The sequence below is a fragment of the Erinaceus europaeus genome, chromosome 19 (assembly GCF_950295315.1).
Source record: "Erinaceus europaeus chromosome 19, mEriEur2.1, whole genome shotgun sequence".
Taxonomy (NCBI): domain Eukaryota; kingdom Metazoa; phylum Chordata; class Mammalia; order Eulipotyphla; family Erinaceidae; genus Erinaceus; species Erinaceus europaeus.
In genome coordinates, this window is record NC_080180.1 from 10,585,438 (window position 1) to 10,594,664 (window position 9,227).

The following is a 9,227-nucleotide window of genomic DNA, read 5'->3' on the forward strand; positions in this document are numbered from 1 at the left end:
AGGAATAAATTTTTGGTTGTTAAAATTACATATTTACAAAGCTGAATTTAAAGAAAAGCTTTTATTTTATGGGAGATTTCCCATAATTTTTTAAAAATTTGTTTATCTTTTATTTTCTAGTTTCTAACTGGTCTCTTAGACCAGACCAGTACTGGGCTCCATGGAATTCAACATTTTCTTTGGATAAGCTCTTTTCCTCATCCTATTTGACAACTTAATCAACCCCCATCCCGGCATATGTATATGGAAATACCTACAAAACATTTCTCTAAAGTAGTCAGCATTAAAGTGCTAGTTCAAGATGCTCTTACTAGTTCTCCAATTGCCCTTATATAGTAAAGATCTTTGACCTTAACAAGCAATGCTTTAAGGCATCCCTGAAACCACTTCATTAGGGCTGTGCATTTCTCCCCCCCCCCCCATTTCTTACTCTCACCTTGGCCCTGTTTATGATTTTTTAGCACTGTTAAACATTTAGATTTCCACAAGTTGAACATATAAACGAATGCATGCTAAACCTTCACTGGGATTAACAAGCTTCGTGAATGTGAATTTTACAAAGTTAGGCATCATAGCCAAATAATCGGAAAATACATTCCATAGCTCAAAACAGCAAAAATTATCACAGGATGGGTCAATTACAGGTTAGATGACTGTTAACAAAATATAGATATTCACTCCTTACCTGTTTAACTGCATGATGACACTCAAATCTAAAAAGCAGGCAAAAGAAAAAGTCCCCCCCACCCCACCCACCCTCATCTGAATCGTCTGTTTTCCAAGCTGCAGTGACAGTTTTATGCCCTGATGCTTTCTCGGTTCACTGACATTTGACTGGTTAGAGTATTTCTAAGCAATAGTAGGATGATTTTGCAACCCTGCTCACCTCTTCCTCTCTCCAAACCTCAGGCTGGCTGGCATCTCACACGGCAGGAAACATGCATTTTATCTTCGGAGGCAGTGCCTCCCTGGCGTTTCCCAGCCAGATTCCCATTAGAAGAAGAAGGTCCCTGCTCTAAAGGGCCGAGCACGTTGACGACCTAGTGTAAAGTAAAATGCTCTTCCCCGGTTCAACTCTTGGAGACTAGAACAACCATCAGAGACTCTGTAACTCTCAGCCACAGCTTGGCTGCAGAACCAGCAGGAACCAGCAGCCAAGAAGCGCCACCCCCTCTTGGCGGCCGCCAGTAGGGAGCGCGTCGGTCCCGGATTCTCCTCCCTCTCACCCCTCCCTCTGGAAAGGGGGTATCGTAGGGATCAGAGCCCAACTTGGGAGAGGTCAGCTCCTAGCTCCGGGCTTTTCTGGCTTCTCTCTACCACCTCCTCGCCCCAGCTAGAGCTCCAAGTTGAAAGCCAAGTACCACTCTGGTCCTCAGCCCACCAGAGCCCCCTCCCCCGCTTCCCATCCAGATACCGAGTTGGGGAAGGAAGGACAGTCGACCACACTTGAACTCTGAGCCCTAGAGGTCAGCTGGCTTTTGGTAGCCCTACTAAGTAAGTCGGAGGCTGAGTGTGAAGAAGGATTTCTTTATTGGTGGAGAGGACCACCATGTAATATATATATATATATATATATTTGTATATATATATACACATACATATATATATATATATATAGTCTAAATAAATATATACATATACATGCCGGGAGATTCTAGAACTCTCTCAAGTCTGCTTTCTCGTCAAAGCAGAGAGGGTTCTGTTCAAGTTAAGCAGAGAGACGGTGACCAGGGAGCTACAATGACGCCCCCCCCCACCTCTCCCCCGCCGCCCCAACCACCACCCCCCCATCCCGGGCGCGTCCCCAGCTCTGGGTGCTAATGCCCACCTGGAGCAGGCGTTTAGTGCAGGGGCTGAGAGCAGAGCCAGTGCCTCTGGGTGCAACCAAGGGAGACAGGGTGGGGGACAGAGACTATGCCAGCAGGAGTCATTCAGACACCTGGCACCCCAAACCTTGTCCTCTGCGTTCCCGGAGCCTAGGTGGCTTAGGCGTTGCCTGGAGCGCAGAGAAACCCCCAAGCTCTGGCGCCTGTTGCTGGCCCTCTGCTTAAGCCGTTCCTGGCTGCAGTAGCCTCAATTGCCCCTCCAGCAGCCCGGGCTTCCAATACAGCAAATTGCGCTCACCTCAGTAAGGTCCCCCTGTGCCTTGCTGGAGTAGACTGGGTTAAGAAGGAAAGCTCTGACTGCACTGAAAGTTGTGTGTGTTTTATTTTAATTTTTTCCCTGTCCCTCCTCCTCCCTCCACCCCTGCGCAACAGCAGCAGTCTTCCAAAGAGGATGTTTGAATTGGTGAATTATGCTAAACCCTCATTCCTGTCACTGAAGTCAGGGGAGTGGATGGCACTTGTCAGGCAGGAGGACCCACCACACTGGGAAGGAAGGATACTAGGTAGAAACTATCTATCGAGGGGCGAGAGAGACACCCAAGGGTGAGGACCTCATCTTAAGCTGTCTTCTGCTGGTGGGCACCAAGGGGGAAGAACCCTTGGATCCAGACCCTGAGCCCAGCTGGGGGAGAGGGGGCATGAATTGGAGGTGCTACAGCTAGGGCACTTTAATATGTAGAAGTCAAAATGCTTTTTGAATAAAAAAAAAATGGGGGGGTTTACTTAGGTTTTTGTCCCATTAACTGTCTATAATGACAGGAATAGTCCTTTCATAGATCTTTTTTTTTTTTTTAAGAGAAGCTTGAACAATAGGTTCTTATCCATTCCAATAACTAGGAGTACAAGGAGGGGCTACAAAGGTAACCCCAAGTCTTCAGAATACATCAGAGATTAGTGATACATGCAGGTTTAACATTTAAGGACCACTGTGTCCTTGTCAGTACTTGAAGTGAAAGCAAGGATTTAAATGTTTCTCCACACATCTATACTTAAAGATGTGTAATCATGCCTATCATTGAAGCTCATTAAAAACATTCGTAAAACCAAGAACACTGACCATACTCATACACCCACTAAAAGCTGAATCTGGGGGGGAGGCCAAGCAAGTGTGAAGAGTGAGGCAACTCAATTTTCTGTGTAAAGCCAGCCTCTGAATTTATACATCTCAGAACCAAGATAATAAGGTCTTCCTTCTACTGACTTCTCTTCCTGTGGACTGAACACCCTGCATCCAATGAACTGTCTACCTGCTAAATTCATAAAATCAGAAACCTACTCCCAACTCTGATATCCAAGTTGAGGTGCAATGTGCAAAATAATGTATTCGTGTGTGATTTGAAATGTTCCAAGAGGAAAAACTGGTGCTCTCAAAACTCACAGGTCTCTGCTGACCTGACAGTGCTTTCTGTGCTCTGTGTCCTGGTAAGCCTATTAAAAAAAAAAAAAATGCACTTTACAAAAGTCCCCCATCAGTCTTTTAATTGCTTGCCACAAACACTGCCCTGAAAAACCTTCTGAAGAACAGAGATTAGTGAACTTCCACAGACACTGCAATTGTCAGAAGGTCTCCTGTAATCTCTCTTTGAGAAACAAATAAAATTTGAGCTTTCAAATGGCACAACAAAGTGTATCAAAAGCAGTAATGAGAGAAGGGAGGGTTGGTTAATGCTCCTTATATCCTGCAGTACACAGGAGGACAGAAATAAATGGTTATGGAAGGTGATGGGGCAACTCACTACATGGGCAATGTCTTAGCACAACTGCAACTGTCATCCTAATTAATTAAAATGGTCATGCAAATGTTTGAGTTCTGAAAATAACAAAAAATGTAAAAACAACAACACTGATAGATCTCTTTAAAAATGCTGACTAAAAATAACACTAGTCATAAGTTTCCATTAATACAAAGAGCACAACTTACCGGAGCAAAATTCAGGAAGCACGATGACTGTGAGAAAAATACATCCAGGATTCAAATAGATAGTCCATGTTCTTCCAAATGAAGGTAAAGCAATGCTCTGCAGGGTGGTGTAACTTTGAAATAATCAGCAGTTGCTGGTGGCTTGTAACCAAGTAAAATAAGATAAAATAGTTACAAGGAGAACCACAGACCCCTCCACCCCCCCCCCAAAAAAAGAAGAAACAAAATGTAAAAGTGGTGTCTTGGGGGGGGCGTAGTTGGGGTTGAGGGCTTTTTGTGATGATCCTTAGGCAAAGTGGATTTTTAAAGACTGTACATTCCCATCCAGTGGGAGGCAAGTAGAAGCTATGCAAGCCCAGAGAACAGGAGGTGGAGTACCTATCAATCTGCAGAGAGAAGTAAAAGAATATGTTGAAGGCGAGAAAGAACTAGTGAGCGAGGCTGTAGTCATCCTGATAGATATAGCAGCAAGAATGATTAAGGCTGCTGCGAAGGATCCAATGAGAATGCGAGAGGGCACCGCTTCTGAAATCCGGCTCTGATCATCTCACTCTCAGCTCTCTAAGAGTTACCTGCCTTGGGAACATTATAACTAGGATTCAAAGTGAAATGGCCTTTGCAATTTACTGGGCTCCCCCCACCCCCGCCCCCCATCCCCCTGAGACCTCTCATTTGCAAGACCTAGGACGCAGGTTTAGGAAGGAACTAGCTATAAACTAGCCCCCCCCCCTCAAGAAAAATAAGCGCTGGTCACTTGAGGCTGAGCAAATCATCCGCGATTTGCATCGGAAGTGGAGGAGGTGATCCCTCGGGTGCTTTGGGAGGTGCTGTGCTGAGCTGTTAAGGCAAGTGGGCTGGGTGGGGGCAGGGGTACCCCGAAACCCGGAAGCGGAGGCAGTGGAAGCCATCCACTTTGGGCTTTCTCAGGGACTCCAGGCAAAGGACTTGCCTCCTAACCCTCTGCTCCACTGGCTGTGCTTTTACGAGCTGGAGCTTTGGAGGGTCTGGGGAGCATCTTGGGTAGGGGGGAGATGATGCTAGTGGCAGGTTGCTCCCGCGCCCCCTCCAACTGCAGCTCAGTTGAGAGAGAGAGAGAGAGAGAGAGTCTGTGCTAGCCATGGCTTTGCTACCTACTGTATTTATTCTCAGGTCCTTTTTTTGTATCCCGAGACCGCACAAATGGTCGCCTGATCGATCGGGTAAGATCAGCTTTATTCCTTTTTCCTTGCCCCGTTCCACCTCCAAACCCACATCCCAGACCCAAACCCCAGCAGTTTATTCAGGAACTTCCCTTTCCTCTTTGAAACCAACTTCCCTAGGGAACCGGCTTGCGTGGCTGCGGGGCAGGCGATTCTCCTTGCAGAGGATTTATATTTTGGCTGTGAAAATGCATCTCCAGTCCCTTTGGTCTCCTCCTTGGAGAAGCCCCCTCCCCCCCTCGCCTCGGGGTCCCTGGCAGAACTGGAATCTGGGTAAAGAGCGCTATGGGACTCTTTTACTCACTGTTGTCTTCCTTTGGACTCTGAAGCTTAAGATTTATACGCCTCTTTCCCTCTATTTCAGAAATAGGAGGGAAAGGTAGAGTGGAAATTGATTTTTTTTTTTTTTTTTGCGGAGACTGAGGCGCCGAATCATAGAGGGAATAAACGTTTAGCCCGGATAAAAATATTCTTGGTAAGTAGTCTTTCTTTTCCGTGGTTGGAAAGGACACGCTGCTCCCATCCCCCATCCCATTCATTTATTTGCTCTCTGCATGTAAATCACGAGCTAGGTTAGTGGAAAAATTCTTTTCCTCTTTGCTAGGAGAGTAGTACCACGTAGGGGTGAATTTGAAGTAGGGAGCATGATGAAGACAAGTCTGGAGACTTTAAGGTTTTTCATTTCCTGCATTCAAAACCCAAACACAGGCAAAGATGCTAAATGCTGTTTGCTTGCTAAATGGGGTGTTTAAATACCATTTTCATTTCTTACCGACTCTCCTTTTGAAAATGAAATAGTTTCTGGTAGTAGCTCCATGACTATGCTTTTCATGTACCTTGGTCATGTTCTAAAAATAAGCATTGTTCACATTTTGCCAGGAATTTGAAAACTACGCATATTTTTTTCCTGGTTTTAGTGTAGTGGCTGTGTGTGTGTGTGTGTGTGTGTGTGTGTGTGTGAGAGAGAGAGAGAGAGAGAGAGAGAGAGAAAGAGATTGGGAGAGAGAGAAAGTTATTTGCAGGGTTTTTTTTTTTTTTTGGTGATGCCTGTAAATTCAGGAAGCTCTTTGGTTTTTCATGAGTCAATAGCACCCCCATCCTGCACAAGCTCATTATGTGAAGAACAAGAAGGTGTGAGAGAGGGAAGGAGCCAAGCAGCTCTAGATAGTGATTATCTCATGTGTCACTAAGTGTGCAGAATAATAAATCTTGTGATTGTGTGAACTTGGATTTCAGTGTCAGAAGATCATTTGGCTGTGAAAAAAAATGACTTATTTTAAGAAAACTGATTATAATTTTGAGTTACCGGATTATTTGAAAATAATCATTTTTTCCACCATTGTTAACCAAGCCATTCCACTATAAGCCCCTTATTCCCAAAATTGGAATAATGAACATTAAAGTGGCACAAAAATTAAGGATGGCCTTAAACTCATTGGAAATGTGTGATATGAATATCTCACTGGTGAAAATGGACTTCATTTCATATAATCAGGTTTCTAGAAATCACTGGAGGAAAAACAAAGGAGAGCTGGCCTAGTATCATATTTATAGCAGCAAGGCAAAGACTGCATGTGCTGAAGTATGTATAATCCTTATTACTGTCAAAATTGACATGGAAAAAAATCAGAAAGGATGTTTTTCTAAGTTTTTTCTTTCTCTCCTTAGGCTGCATTCTAGCCAGTATGATGTCCTAGAGCAGAAGGTTTTCTTCAGTGTCTTTTTTTTAACCAAAAGGATATTCATATTCTCTCTCTCCCTCATTCTCTCTCTCCACCTCTCTCTCTCTCTCTCTCTCTCTCTCAGTGTTTTATAGAGGCTGACAAATGTTGCCAGGAGTATCCAGGCCTACATAAGGAAGGTAAATATCCTGAATCACATTCATTACAAATACAATCCTAATACTTGTAAAATAAAGAGCACATTGTTCATACCCAAAATACCATCTAAACCAACTTGTTACTCAAACATATATAGTTACTGAGTGGACTACTGGCAGCAGTTACATACCCAGATAAGCATACACAGTAGGAAGCACAAGACCCTATGTGTTCAAGGCCCCTGCTCCCCACCTGCAGGGAGGAAACTTCATCAGAGGTGAAGCACATCAGCAGGTGTCTCTCTCCCTCTCTATCTCATCCTCCCCTCCAAATTTCTCTTGGTTCTATCCAATAAGAAAGAAAAAATGGGGAGTCGGGCTGTAGCGCAGCGGGTTAAGTGCAGGTGGCGCAAAGCACAAGGACCGGCAGAAGGATCCCGGTTCGAACCCTGGCTCCCCACCTGCAGGGGAGTCGCTTCACAGGCGGTGAAGCAGGTCTGCAGGTGTCTGTCTTTCTCTCCCCCTCCTCTCTCCATTTCTCTCTGTCCTATCCAACAACAACGACAATAATAATTACTACAACAATAAAACAACAAGGGCAACAAAAGGGAATAAATAAATAAAATAAAGAAAGAAAAAATGGCCACCAGAAGCAGTGGATTCATAGTACCAGCACCAAGCCCCAGCTATAAAGCTGGAGGGGGGGAAAAAAAATATATATATATATATATATATATATATATAGTTGCTGAGGACCTTAAATATATGTCTTAAATGTATACCTGAGGCTGGTATGTTTCATAAATATTTAAAGAGGACAAGAGGCAATATTAATTTTGTAATTCGTGGTTCATTCAATTTAAAATATCACACTTATGTTATTAACCAACTCAACTACTTATTTGAGCATTATAGTAAGTCAAGATTAAAATCTGATGAATCTTGAAAGAGAGGCACCAATTTTATAGCTCACACCTGACTTTTCTTTAAGTGGAAATCTGGGAGCACAGCAAGTTGAACAGTGGTAGAGCACAGGACTTGCAAGAAAAAGGTTCTGAGTTCCATCTCTGCTGTGGTCTCTCTCTCTTTCTCTCTCTCTTTCTCTCTCTCTCCCCTATCTATTTCTCTCTAATAAGTCATTATTTTTAAAATGTGAATCTGGTCTGACTTAAATCCTCCTGAACATTAGTAATTTTATTATTATTAATTATTTATTTATTTATTTATTTATTTATTTTTGCCTGCAGGGTTATCACTGGGGCTCAGTGTCAACATTACAAATCCACTGCTCCTGGCAGACATTTTTCTTTTCCATTTCACTGGACAGGACAGAAAGAAATTGAGAGAGGATGGGGAGACTGAGAGAGAGAGAGAAAGAGAGAGAGAGAGAGAGACCTACAGATCTGCTTTGCCACTTGTGAAGCATCCTCCCAGCAGGTGAGGAGCAGGGGGCTCAAACCTGGATTCTTGAATGGGTCCTTGTGCTTAGTACTGTGTGCACTTAACCAGGTGTGCCAACACCAGGCCTCAGATAATTTAAATTTTATATTGAGTGTCTTCTTTTCTGGAAATCTCAGTGCACATCTACAGTTTGCATTTCACCACATTTTCTATTGTCGGTTATGGTTATTTTTGTTCTTTTGGTTTCTGTGTTAAGTTTGTGTCACTGTGTAACTATTGTTATTTAATCCACTAAAATTTCTAATCTAAAAGGAATGTTCAAGATATACCATAGTAGAGAAATTGTGAAGCAGTTTGCCTATGAAACAAAGTATCAATGAGCTTAAGGTTATCTTAAATTTAAATTCATAACAAAATGAATTATACTAAGACAAATAAATTGACACTACCATGAATGCAGAAGGCTGCTTCACATAACCCATGTTAATGCATATCTAAACATCCTCGTTCAAATACATTTTTTGAAATAATCTACAAAAATGTTATGGGGGGTTGGGCGGTAGCGCAGCATATTAAGCTCACTTGGCGCAAAGCGCAAGGACCTGCAGAAGGATCCCAGTTCAAGCCCCCGGCTCCCCACCTGCAGAGGAGTCACTTCATAGGCGGTGAAGCAGGTCTGCAGGTGTCTGTCTTTCTCTCCCCCTCTCTGTGTTCCCCTCCTCTCTCCATTTCTCTCTGTCCTGTCCAACAACGAACGACATCATCAACAACAATAATAACCACAACTAGGCTACAACAACAGGGGCAACAAGAGTGGAAAACATGGCCTGTAGGAGCAGTGGATTCATGGTGCAGGCACTGAGCCCCAGCAATAACCCTGGAGACAATCAATCAATCAAAATATAAATATCCACACAAGGGATTGAACTGATTCATTTTAGACTCTTCACTTTCTGATTACTTGATCTCGGAGTGCTCTAATTCAGCGCCTAAAATGGGGC

General features: G+C 43.5%; 1 protein-coding gene and 1 long non-coding RNA gene across 3 annotated transcripts in view; one reads left to right on the plus strand and one right to left on the minus strand.

Annotated features, from left to right (window-relative positions):
- The window catches only part of BRINP3 (BMP/retinoic acid inducible neural specific 3), a 415,839-nt gene extending 411,504 nt beyond the window's left edge, over positions 1-4,335 (minus strand). The window contains exon 1 of one of the 2 annotated variants that reach the window (XM_007528705.2): positions 3,808-4,335. The gene's annotated coding sequence lies outside the window, so the exon portion shown is untranslated. Of the gene's footprint in view, positions 1-886; positions 1,156-3,807 lie in introns of those variants that run through there. The other variant, XM_016190641.2, reaches the window with a different exon arrangement.
- Positions 4,336-4,757: 422 nt separating this feature from the next.
- Positions 4,758-6,236, plus strand: LOC132534713 (uncharacterized). The gene is made up of 2 exons (XR_009546425.1): positions 4,758-5,006; positions 5,371-6,236. It is a non-coding gene; the product is annotated as an uncharacterized LOC132534713 (long non-coding RNA).
- Positions 6,237-9,227: the final 2,991 nt, after the last annotated feature.